Below are 13,361 nucleotides of genomic sequence, written 5' to 3' on the forward strand. Positions count from 1 at the left end.
CCGAAGCAAGCTTCACTGTTTAGGTTAATCCAGACACCACACAATCATGCCACTGGCTTTCAATCATCAAAATTCACTGCTGATGGCTTTTGAGCTCAGTCTTCAGATCCATACCAGGAGCCCCTCTTCCAGCATCCCCAGAGCAAATTATTTCGGAAACAGTGTAGCTCTGAGGTGGATAAGACTGCGGTAAGAAGACTGCATTTTCCACCCTCAGGCAGAGAACTCTCCGGGCAGTCCCTTGCTGGTGGGTATTCCACTTTCAGGGGCATCCAGACACAGGTCCTGTGGCTTACTGGTGGCTGTTTGACAGTCAGGCACTGAACCTGCGACTCTCCAGCCACAAGTCCAATGAATGAATCATCGATCAACACCACTTCCACCAGGAGATGCCAGCAGAGGACAAGGCGAAGGCTCAGATCATTGTTGTGGCTCGAAGCTTCTTGCTGGAGGGGCATCGAGACACAAGTCCTGTGGCTTACTGGTGGCTGTTTGACCGTCAGGCACTGAACCTGCGACCCTCCAGCCACAGGTCCAATGAATGAATCATCGATCAACACCACTGCCACCAGGAGATGCAAGCCGAGGACAAGGCGAAGGCTCGGATCATTGTTGTGGATTGAATCTTCTTGCTGGAGGGGCATCGAGACACAGGTCCTGTGGCTTACTGGTGGCTATTTGACCGTCAGGCACTGAACCTGGGACTCTCCAGCCACAGGTCCAATGAATGAATCATCGATCAACACCACTGCCACCAGGAGATGCAAGCCGAGGACAAAGCGAAGGCTCGGATCATTGTTGTGGCTCGGATCTTCTTGCTGGAGGGGCATCGAGACACAGGTCCTGTGGCTTACTGGTGGCTGTTTGACCGTCAGGCACTGAACCTGCGACTCTCCAGCCACAGTTCCAATGAATGAAACATCGATCAACACCACTGCCACCAGGAGATCCCACCCGAGGACAAGGCGAAGGCTCGGATCATTGTTGTGGCCTTATCTCGATCGCTGTCCTTTTGCACAAGTGGCCACACTTTCAGAAGACTGTCTCTCCAGACCCCAATGTATTAGTTGGATCTCACTTTCTTTACACACTTGAGCTTCAGGGCCTCGAGCAGTACGTTTTAAACAGCTCAAACAATGAGAGAATTGTAAGTATCCTGAATCAATTTAAGACATCTAGTCCATTATATGGGTGTTTACAGAAAGTACATAAATTTCTTAACATACATTACAAATCATTATACACTACAATTCAATATTTTATTTTTCTATTATTATTATTTTGTCTCTTTTTTCCTCCTTCATTTTTTTCTTATTTTTTTCCACACTAGTGCTTTAGTGCCTCAAGCGTAATAAAAGCCTCAAGCACATAAAACGAATTATCATTTTCACATATTCACTTAAAGTTTCCGTGAGCGATATATTTTCTCACTCAGAATTTTAAATACCTTTTTAACATTAAATGTTTTTAAACTGTACTGCATAGATGCTTAATAAGTTTTTTTTTAAATACAACATTTCATATTTTACATTCATGAAGTTCAGAAACATTAAGAATTTTTTTTTCTCTATATTTTAAATATCATGGCAATTATGAGAACAATTAACGTACAAGTACTGTAAAGCTTAGTTCATATATATTTCAATTTCTGAACCACTACTCGATTTACTTTTTCTTTCTCTGGAATACAATTTAAAATACATGAAACGTATAACAGGAAAGAAAGTTACTGAAGAAAGAGCACGAGTCAGGCAAGCTCATTGAAAAAGAATTTGATACAAAATCCTCCTTCAACAGCATTATTACTTTACAACAACATTTGCCTCTTAGTCAAAACCCTCAACAATTTGGAATACTCAGAAATGTTGAGACAGTTGTATTCCAGAGAAGAAAATTTATTTAGAGCAATGCAAGAACTTCTGATTCAACTCCAGTATTTTCTGCGAGACTAGAGGTATAGCCTTAAGACTACAATGGAGTCTTAAAATGCAAAATAGTGACAAAAATTTTGATTTTTCATTATTCTCTTAAAATTTTTCTTTGAAAAAAATTCTATTCGGACTTTTTTTACAGAAGTTATAAGCTGTTCTGTCAGTGTGATATTTTAAATTTTATAAATAAATGTTTCCTTTAAATACAAATATCCCACAATCATAAAATTTAAATTCATGTTATATGTTTCAATTGATCCCTTTAGATCAGGTACAAATTTTAAAAAAATAGGGAGCAAATTTTCAGTACCATCATTTCCTTTTTTATTTAAATCAGACTAATATTAATTTTATAGACTTTTTTCAGAAAATTTTGAAATTTGAACAAAAACTGTTTTTGACACCTTATGAAAAAAATATTGTGGTTAGTGAAATTTTGCTCCCTAAGTTTTCTTTAAATATGAAATGTGCATCCAGAAAAATAGAGAAAATCAAGTTTTTTAAAAAAAAATGGTGCTCATGGAGTATTTTTGTGGCTCAAATATTTAAATTAAAAAAAAAACTAATATCCTCTGTATTTTAAAAAATTTCTCTATTCACAATTTTTCAACAAAACTTTACATATTACTTCCCCTCATAAGGGTCTACAACTCATCAAAATTTCAAAACTATATCTTCAAAATTTTTAAAAAATGATTTTCATACTCCATTGTAGTCTTAATAATGTAGACAAATCAATTTACATTTCCAAAAGGAAATTTAACTAAGTACGCTTAAAACAAATAATTGCTTTTCATGCCAACAAGAGCATGTAAATACTTTTAACTACATTAAATACAAACAACTTAACATAATCTTTCATAACTATTCTTGTAATAATGAAGTTTGAATGAAATTTTAAGCACATTAAAACTTTCCATCTCAAATAAAAAGGCTAAAATAATAAATAGCAAAATATTTCTTGCATTTTGTTGTCATTTATATCTATATATATTATTGATTATAAATTTGACATTTAAGATGGAAAGTTACACGTTCATAAGTTTCTATCCATACACTCAAAATTTTAAAGTTACAATTCATTTCTAAAAATAAAATAGATTTTAAAAAATTTTAAAAAATCCATTTAAAGGAGAAAATATTTAGAAAATTTTTACACTTACTTTTTTGTAATGCGTGCATTTTTCCAGTATTTAAAATGAAATTGCAGTGTATTGAGTTTTTACAACGCAAGAATGAGAATGAATTTTCAAGCATTTTGTATGAAAATAAATGGAATAGTCAAGCGGAAAGTAAAAAGTAAAAATAAAGTAAAAAAGGAAAAACTTTTGAAGTTACGAGGAAATTCACTAGTAGGAAATTAGTAGTACATAAGCCTTACGCTCCATAACCATAAAAGGGATTTAAATAAGCAACTTCCGCACTAGTGTTCTACCCGTATGTTTTTTCGTTTAGATCATCTAAAATGTCTGTATTAAGAACATCATTGCATTTTATATCAATGTAAATCAAACAGAATATATGCGTGTATGTTCATAGGCGCCGAAATGGGGGCCGAGTGGGGGCCCAAAGCCCCCCCCCTCCCCCTAGAAATTAGCCCTTCCTTGCTTTTAGTATTTTTTCTTTGCCAAAATTTAAAAACATTTCCTCTCCGGTCGTAATGAATAAGTTATTAAAAATGTCAAAACTCTTTAGTAACTCTAATCTGTACTGAAATCTGTTTCCATGAGGAAATTATCCTGCTAAACAATAGAAAAAGATCTGAGCCCCCCCCCCCTTAAAATTTTGCTTATGGGCTCCCACTTGCATGTTCCCTATACAAATCCAGTTTACATCGGAACTTGACCAAATTAGGCAGGGAGGCACTCAAGCACCTGAAAAGGAACGTGGGGGGGGGGGGGGGAGGTGTCAAACGCCAAAAAAAAAACCAAACTGTTTAATTTTAGGACCCGAAAATGGCATTAAAAAGCGTTTTCTACCCGAAATAATTATGCCATTTTCTTAATTAGGTCCAAGTTAAATTAAAATTAGCGTGAATAAAAACATTTGATCAGTTGCCATTTTTTTTTCCTCGACTAGAAACAATTAAGTTCTTGCTTTTTGCTTTGGAGTGAAACTATCCCCTTTGATTTGGCCATTTATCTTTTTTTTTTAATCAAGAATTTTAGTTCTATTATTGGAGGGTTACGTTTAACTTGCTCGGGATTTTCAGATTTGCTGTTAACCAAATTTGAGAATCATTATTTTGACGGGATATTTTACAGCATTTTTTCCCCTGTTATTTAAGCTTAATTGTTGAAGCACAGTCACCTGACATAACATATTTTCGAGGTAGACTGTGCAAACCTGGGCAACGCAGCTAGTATACAGTCAAACCTGTTTATCTCGAACCTGTCTATCTCGAAAACTTCTCTATGTCGAAGTTTTTTTATTTTCCCTGCACATAAAGTATTAATTGAATGTTTTCCCCCATGTTTGTCTCGAATGAAATTTTCTGAAAAACCTGTATATCTCGAATTTCGACTAAAATGTCTTTCTTGAATTCGATCCCCAACGATCTTTATTAACTGGAATTTGGAGACAAAAAGCATTTTTCTTATAATATTAGCAGTCCCATAATTCTCCAGAATTAAAACTTTATGTACAAGAAGCAAGTTTTCCAGCAATTATATCCATTCTGAAACTGAGAGGAAGGGGACATTGTTGATTAGTAAAATTGCTTCCAAAGTTTTACTTTCGAGTCATTGCTCCGATTACTTATTTTTAGACCTTTTTCAAAACCTCTCTATCTCGAAACCTCCAAATCTCGAATTTTTCTTTTCTCTCGTAAAATTCGAGATAGACAGGTTCGACTCTATATAAAAAAAAGCCCTGCAAAGGACATTAAATGTACGAAAACAGGAAGTACGAAATACCGGGGGAAACGGAATCTCAACAGATATATATATTTATATACAGTAGAACCTCTCTATAAGGGACACTAAGCGGACCGGACAACTTGTCCCTTATATAGAGGCGTCCCTTATTCAGGGGTAGATGAATTGGTACATAATGTGTACGAGACTCAGTATAATTTCGTAATAAAGGTAAACTAATAACATTAGAGAATAAGTATCGAAAATGTTTCAGATGGTTCTTGAAAATGCAAACCATGAAGCTAGCAGAAGTGCAGGATATTTCACTTTCTTGCAATAAAGAAACATATTTATTTGTGAATGACTCATTGTTTAATTTGTGCTTTAATACTCACTACAGATAAAACTCATTCTGAAGTGCTAAGATATATTTTGAATATTAGTTTAAAAATTTGTGAAATGACCTATATAACGCCAAAATCTGTATAACGCAAAAGCTCTGGTCCCAAGGTGGGCGTTATAATGGTCTTCTACTGTATCAAAGTTTTGTAACTGATTTTCACTAGTCACCGGTTAGAATTTTTGTGTTACATGGATTTGTTTGATCTCATGTAATTTACAATGCAAGAAACTGATCACATTTCAAGCGTACTACATAAAATTTGTCATGGGCGCCATACTATCTGTCGGAACTCAACTTCTGTGAAGAAATTGATGACAGGGAAAAACATGAATGTAGAGGTCTCAGCAAAACTCGTAGCGTACATATTTATTTATTTGCATGTAAACGTCAAGTCAAATTTTTATCAGTTAATCTTCTTTTTACTAATAATAAAGTTGAAAGTCTCTCTGTCCGGAGGATGTCTGGATGTCTGTAGGATGTCTGTGACGCGCATAGCGCCTAGACCGTTCGGCCGATTTTCATGAAATTTGGCACAAAGTTAGTACGTAGCATGGGGGTGTGCACCTCGAAGCGATGTTTCGAAAATTCGATGTGGTTCCTTTTCTATTCCAATTTTAAGAAAAAAAATCATAAGATGGACGAGTCAATTACGAAATTATCATGACGTGGAACCGTAACATGGGCTTATTCAGAGGTGTCCCTTAAAGGAGGTACCACTGTATATATATATATAATATATGTATATACATACAGTGGGGGAAAATTCTTTGCGCTCCCTCTGAGAAGTGAAACTCCCCGACTTTTCAAGGTTTTCTAGAAAACATTGCATGGAATCCCGGACTTGAATAGCGGATTTCTGCATGAATCTAAAATTGTGATATCTTTTGAAATGTAACTAACTATAGGACATTCTAATCGAGTTGTCAAGTTTCATTCTTTGATGCTTCTTTCGACTGAAACAATACGGTATGTGTTTGAGCAAGCAAAGTCTGACCATGAAAAGTTGAGCTTTGCTCCACCCTATTTTAGAACTACGGTAAGTGTTTGAGCAAGCAAAGTCTGACCATGAAAAGTTGAGCTTTGCTCCGCCCTATTTTAGAACTACGGTAAGTGTTTGAGCAAGTAAAGTCTGACCATGAAAAGTTGAGCTTTGCTGCACCCTATTTAAGAACTACGGTAAGTGTTGAGCAAGCAAAGTCTGACCATGAAACGTTGAGCTTTGCTCCACCCTATTTTAGAACTACGGTATGTGTTTGAGTAAGCAAAGTCTGACCATGAAAAGTTGAGCTTTGATCACCCCTATTTTAGAACTACGGTAAGTGTTGAGCAAGCAAAGTCTGACCATGAAACGTTGAGCTTTGCTCCACCCTATTTAAGAACTACGGTAAGTGTTTGAGCAAGCAAAGTCTGACCAAGAAAAATTGAGCTTTGCTCCACCCTATTTAAGAACTACGGTAAGTGTTTGAGCAAGTAAAGTCTGACCATGAAAAGTTGAGCCTTGGCTCCGCCTCATTTCAGATCTGTCCATTTTTGTAAAGGGACGATATGGAGAGTAAAGTTGGAACGGAATTTGCAAGCACGTCATTGATTCTAGAGGTTGAATACATCGCTTTCGAACTTAAGAAAATAGCCAAAGAGTTAAAACATTTGTGCAGTCAAAACAGTTGTCTCATTGGACAGGTCACATCCTACGCAAGTGGGTGGGTCTTGGTTTTACTTCTTTCAGCAGCCAATCAGATAACAATGCCCCTGATAATTAATTTCAATTGAAAATTGGCGCGAGTAGCGTTGCAATAAAGAATACAACACAAAATACATGATTTTCAATCACTTTCTGATCCAAATAAGATTCCCAATTAATCCAGGTTTTCTAGTTTCCCCCGACCGAATAGTGTTTTGATGCTGCACTACCCGCCAAATCACAGCAGCATACTACAGTAGAATACCTTTCTAATGCCGGCCTATATTATGCAAACTACGAAGCTAGAAAAGTGCAGGATAATTCACTTTCTTTTAATTGTGAAACATATTTATTTACGGATGACTAATTCTACAATTACTGTTTCACTACTCATTGCAGATAAAACCCCATTCCGAAGTGCTAATTAAGGAATGCCTAACTTCAGGTGACATAGTTGGCACGAAACTTCCGAACGAAACGGGCGAGACAAAAGATTTAAATGAGATTGAAAGAGGAATGATCGTTGTTGCAAGAAGAGTCAGCATTCTGGAATACACCACCCTTTGAGCGTTTTCACGTGAAACATTATCTTGGGTGTTTCGAGAGTGGCAAATAAGTGCGAAAACTTCTAGCGCTGAAGACAATTCATGTCGTAAAAGACTGGCGAACGGTAAAGGAAAAAGGCACCTATTGCCCACAGCAACATTATGGCAAATCACAGCGACATTCAATGCAGATGTATTGCTAAACATATCCCAACACTCAACAGATCATACATCGCCAAAGGATGGGCGTAGTCACTGGAGCTAATTGGAACCTAACTTCCATCACAATAAATATGCTTTCAGACCTTCAATCTCGAAATTTTCTGCTAGCAATGAGGTTTCATTACATTTATCCCTTCTGCGAAGTTTCAAAATCTAGCCTAGAATTCGGTTTTTAAAACTTCAATGTCAAAAAATTGTTAGGGGAGTCTTCAAACTCTGCTCTTTCAGTTAACGTGATCGTTGCAGTTCGGAAAAGATTGCCTCAAATTGGATCAAAAGTTTTCAATTTCAAAACATTTCCAAAGGTGTGGGGAATGTTTTGCTGGTCTACATTGTGTCCTTTGGGCCCATTTAGGAACATAGTTGCTGATCCCGTGCACTCTTTTACGGCTATATAGTGTAATAATGACAGAGACGGTGGCTTTCAGCAGGATGATGCACTGTGCCACTGCATCCAAACGGTCTCCTGAGGGTTAAAGAAACACCAATCGGAGTTTCACCTGCTTCTCTGGTAAGCTCAGTCCCCCTGATTTAAATCCAATAGGATATTTCTGTCCAAAGATCAGTTCACAGCTTAGAAACGCAACAATCCACTCTGACCGAACTTACGTCGGCATGGGTCGACGTTCTTCCACAGAGGTATCCAGGGTTGTCAACTCCTAAAAACGATTCCCCCTAAACTGAACTCATAAAACCCCTAAAAACCCCTAAATGACGTCAGAAAATCACGTGATCCTTTGACTGTTATGTCACATATGGGATTAAAAGGTCACGTGACCGTTGCTATTTTTTGCTGCTGAGTGAGTAATATAAAATATAAAGTATTTTTCTGTTATTTCTGATAAAAACCATGGGCTATCAAGGCTCAAAAAACGTATATAAGTAAAAAAATAAATCAAACAATCGAAAAATTACATTTCCAAAGTCAAAAGAAAAACATTTTTACCTGATAAAACCTTAAAATTAAAGCCCCTAAATTTACCCCAAAAAATTTGTCCCCCTAAAAAATCCCATTCTAAAATTTCCCCCCTAAATTTAGGGGGAAAACCCCTAAGTTGGCAACCCTGGAGGTATCGGCAACTTGTGGAGTCCACGCCACAAATAGGGGCTGTTATCAAAGCTATTCAACTCAATAAAGTCGACTAACACATTATGAGGCGAGTGTCTCATTTTTTGGCCATCGAGTGTATAAATGTAATGAAATATGTTTCACTTGCAGCTTCAGAATATTTCTGACATAATGGGGCAACAATGAATGCACAATGAGAACAATATAAAAGGCACAAAGAGAGAGCAATCCCTCGATCGACTCGGAATTCTTTTCCCGTTTGAGTTGGAAACGCGAGCACAAGGGTGCGACGAAAAACATCATTTTTTCATATCAAATTTTCAACAGAGCCAAAACTTTGCCTCATATAGCATAAGGGTACCAGTTTCCGATTTAAAAGAACTATGTAACAAAAAGCCGAAACAATTAAAATGAATGGAACTAGAGGCATGTGAAGGCATTAAGAGGAATCAGTATACTAAATACTTTCAAAAATTCGATTTTTTGATTTTTATACATTTTGAAACTCCATTTCAATACCTTTTAATGAATCAAACATCTTGAACGTGCTCATATTAGAAGTTAAAATAAGCTTTAAAAAATGTAAAACCTATTTTGATGAGGTTTGATTTTCCCCTTTAAATTGCAATATCTCGAAATGGTATTTTTTAAACTAAATGTTCCTTTTTCTCAGAAACTAAATTGTGTTAGGCTTTGAAATTTTTACCACCTATTCCATAAATCTAACTGCATATACTGAAGTAAACTTTTTCTCATATTCGAAAATTATTTTTGTATAGAGAGATTTTGTGTGGCAAAATGGTATTTTTTGAAGCCAATACAGTGACTGACACATTAGATTTTTTTACAAAAAAACTAAGCTTTCTTTCTGTAAAATTTTACTTCAGTATAGAGAACAGAGTCTACTTGAGGTACAGAAAAATATTCATACTTGTATCTTTAATAGATTTTCAGAAAAAGGTACATGAACCTGTGCAAATGAACATTGACGGTATACAGGGTACTGACTATCCTTAACTCGGATCAAGAATTTTTTGCACACATACTAACAATAACATACGGATACTTAACCGTGCTATCGGAACTAAGGATTCGAATTTCTTATTTTTAAAAATATGCGCTGAAAAAACAGTAAAAACTGGTTTTTACTGTTTCTGCCAACACAAATTTTGTGTCATCGACGGCCCCATTGGTAACTGAAGATGTCAACTAAGATCAGGGGCAAATCCAGGATTTTTATCTCACTACCTATTTTTGTGAAAGTGCTGTATCAATCATCTATTTTTGTGAAAGTTTTTTTTATTAGCATTGTGTTTGGGATCTTTCAAAGGCACATTCTACTTTTTGTTAAGAAAATTAGAGCAATTTAAATGGTGGTTAGAAAGGTTCAAATGTCGTTTATTATTATTTCTAAGGTTTTTTTTCTTGGGGGGAGGGGTAAGAGGTAGGGAAATTACCGTTGTATCTCCGCTCAATAGGCTTTGTACTGTGTACAATTCAGGAAATGATCATCCCCCAAAACTGATGCTACGTTGCGTAAATGCAATTTGGCGAAAAACAGCTAAAAATGAGTTTAATACTATAAAAAAGTTGTTACCTAAGCGATTGTTCATGTAAATCATCTTAGCATTTCATTTTTTGGGTAAACTGTGTTTTAAACAGAAAAACAAGTTTTCTATTTTAGAATACAGATTTTTGTGAAATCTTCGATTTTTTAATATTGTTTCTAGAATGTGCCGATTTTCAAAGTTAGTTTTGTACAGCTGCTTATTTTATAACTTGATTTTTGTGAAAATACCGATTTTAAAATAAGATTTTTGTGAAGGCACCGAGAAACGGTAGTAAAATCAGCCTGTATTGGGCCCTGAAGATCAACAAAATTTTGCACACAAAAACGACCCATACTGGACCACTGCCACGATTCAGTCATTCAGACTACGCAGATGAAGTGGCGTCAGACTTCAAATAGCGTAGCTTGTGTTCAGGGGCTAATCCAGGATTTTTTTCTCGCTACCTATTTTTGTGAAAGTATTGCGGCATTCTATTTTTGTGGACATTTTTTTTATCATTAGCACTGTTTTTGTGAAATTTTAGAAAGAGGCATCCTCATTTTTGCAAAAGAGAAGTAGAATAAGTGAAATTTTAGTTCCAAAAGTGTAAATGTCATCTAGTATTCTTTTTAACAGGTTTCGTTTTTTTTGGGGGGGGGGAGAACTAATAACCTAAGAAGTACAAAAAATGATATCGTAGTTTCAGCTTAATGGGCTATGTACTGTGTACAATATAGGAAATGATGAGAAAAACGGTTTTCCAAAACAGATGTTGAAAGATTGTGATACTATTGCATAAATACACTTTGGCGAGAAACAGCTAAAAATGAGTTAAAATACTACAAAAAGGTTTCTATTTAAACGATTGTTCATATAAACCAGCTTAGAATTTTATGAGTAAATTTTGTTTTAAACAGAGAAATAAATTTTGTATTTTAAAATGTGAATTTTTGAAATTTTTGATGTTTTTGTGAAGCTACCTGATTACTTGATTTTTGTGAAAGTACCGATTTCAAAACAAGATTTTTGTGAAGGTACCGAAAAACGGTAGCAAAACCAGCCTGTATTGGGCCCTGGTGTTACAGAATGATTTCTGTTTAGCATAGCTAAAATCTTAGTTCAAGTTCTTTAATCTAGTTGAACCACACCAAGATCGGTTGGCCGACGTAAGTGCTATATTACTATACTACTATAAACCGTATTTAAAAGGCATTACAGCAATGTATTTACATAAGAGCTGATGGACCATGGTAACTAAGTATGAATTCTCAAGCAGTGTTGCCAGATCGTCAAATCCAGATTTCCCCAATTCCCTTCCAATTTTTCCCCAAAAAGCGATGTTTTCTACCGAAACTCCCCAAATTCAAAAATTATTTTTCCACTAATATTTTCAGAAAATGAATCGACTTCCTCTAATATTTTTGTCTCTTGAAAAAAAAAAAATTTCCCCAAAAACCAAAGGGGCCAAAAACCAGAAAAAAAGGAACTCCATATAAAGCAACTGTACAGTTTGATTATAATTTTGTCTCATCTCTTGCGTTTTTCTCATTTCGGAATTGCAAGTTTCATTTTAAGTATATATATTCCTAATTTGGACTTTAACAACTTTGTTAAACATAACTTATTAAAAAATTACTTTCATTTAGAGCAAACATCACAGAGTGTGTGGCATTGAAATCTTCGTCACACAAATGAAGTTAAAGATTAAAAATTGAGTGCATGAAATTTCAACAGTGAGTACCTCGATGACGTGCCAAAGAGGCTCCATTCCTCATCCTTTCTTCATCCAAGCTGTTGCTGGGTATCATCAGAATTGTCGGTCTCTGGGGGGTCGGACCTTCTTTCGAAATGGAGCTAATAAAATTACAACTGACAAATTCAAAGGATCCAGAAGCGGCCAAACGTAAGGCCAGAAAAAAGCTACTTTGAAACTCTCCAAAACAACTGCACAGTTGTACATAATTTTGTCTCATTTCTTGCGTTGATCGCAATTCAGAAACGCATAGGGATCTATGTTCCTCATTTGCAACTTTGTTAAAAGTAACTTATTAAAAAATTACTTTCACATTCGGAGCAAATGCATCTACATAAGTTTTGGTTCTTTATAAAATTTGGGTTATCACTTTTATTTTTGTTTTGCTTTGCATACAGCAACGTCCGCCCCTTGTTCTTAGGGGGTCCAATCTAGGCGATCTTCCCCTACTATCCATATCCCCACTGTCGGAACTATGGATTCCAATTCCTCATTTTTCAAAAAAAGATATTGATAGAAGATAAAACTGAATAATTTCGTATAATGAATGGCTCACAGGCAACAGAAGATATCTACTCAGATCAAAATGTTGCGCACATTCCATAATGGTGGCTTTTGGGGCTGCTCTTCGTCTTGATGGGGATTTTAGGGACCTTATCCTAATGGGGAACCTCACGATCTGCATGTTTGGTTTCTTGAAACTTTGAATAGTGATGTCCTTAACCTAACGGAAATTTCTCTTCCTTTTTCTGAATGGGGTAACCTTGCTGCGTCCCTGTCTTCGTGGGGATTGTCTTGGCTGCACGGAGAAAATGAATGAATATGTTACAGAAATAATGAATGAATATGTTACAGAAATAATGAATGAATATGTTAGAGAATGAATGAATGGAGACGTTAGAGAATGAATGAAAACGTTAGAGAATGAATGATAACGTTAGAGAATGAATGAAAACGTTAGAGAATGAATGAAAACATTAGAGAATGAAGGAATAAAGATTTTTAGAGAATGAAGATTTTAAGAGAATGAATGAAGACGTTAGAGAATGAATGGAGACGTTAGAGAATGAATGGAGACGTTAGAGAATGAATGGAGACGTTAGAGAATGAATGGAGACGTTAGAGAATGAATGGAGACGTTAGATAATGAATGAATGAATGGAGACGTTAGAGAATGATTGAATGGAGACGTTAGAGAATGAATGAATGGAGACGTTAGAGAATGAATGAATGAATGGAGAGGTTAGAGAAAGAATGAAAACGTTAGAGAATGAATGAGATTTTTAGAGAATGAATGAATGAAGATTTTTAGAGAATGAATGAATGAAGATTTTTAGAGAATGAATGAATGA

At 35.7% G+C, this 13,361-nt stretch overlaps 1 pseudogene; it reads right to left on the reverse strand.

The window, feature by feature from the left end:
- Positions 1 to 674: 674 nt before the first annotated feature.
- LOC129233472 (neurogenic locus Notch protein-like) overlaps positions 675 to 13,361 on the reverse strand; it is a 57,768-nt pseudogene continuing 45,081 nt past the window's right edge.

This window comes from Uloborus diversus, unplaced genomic scaffold, assembly GCF_026930045.1.
Source record: "Uloborus diversus isolate 005 unplaced genomic scaffold, Udiv.v.3.1 scaffold_440, whole genome shotgun sequence".
NCBI classification, from domain to species: Eukaryota; Metazoa; Arthropoda; class Arachnida; order Araneae; family Uloboridae; genus Uloborus; species Uloborus diversus.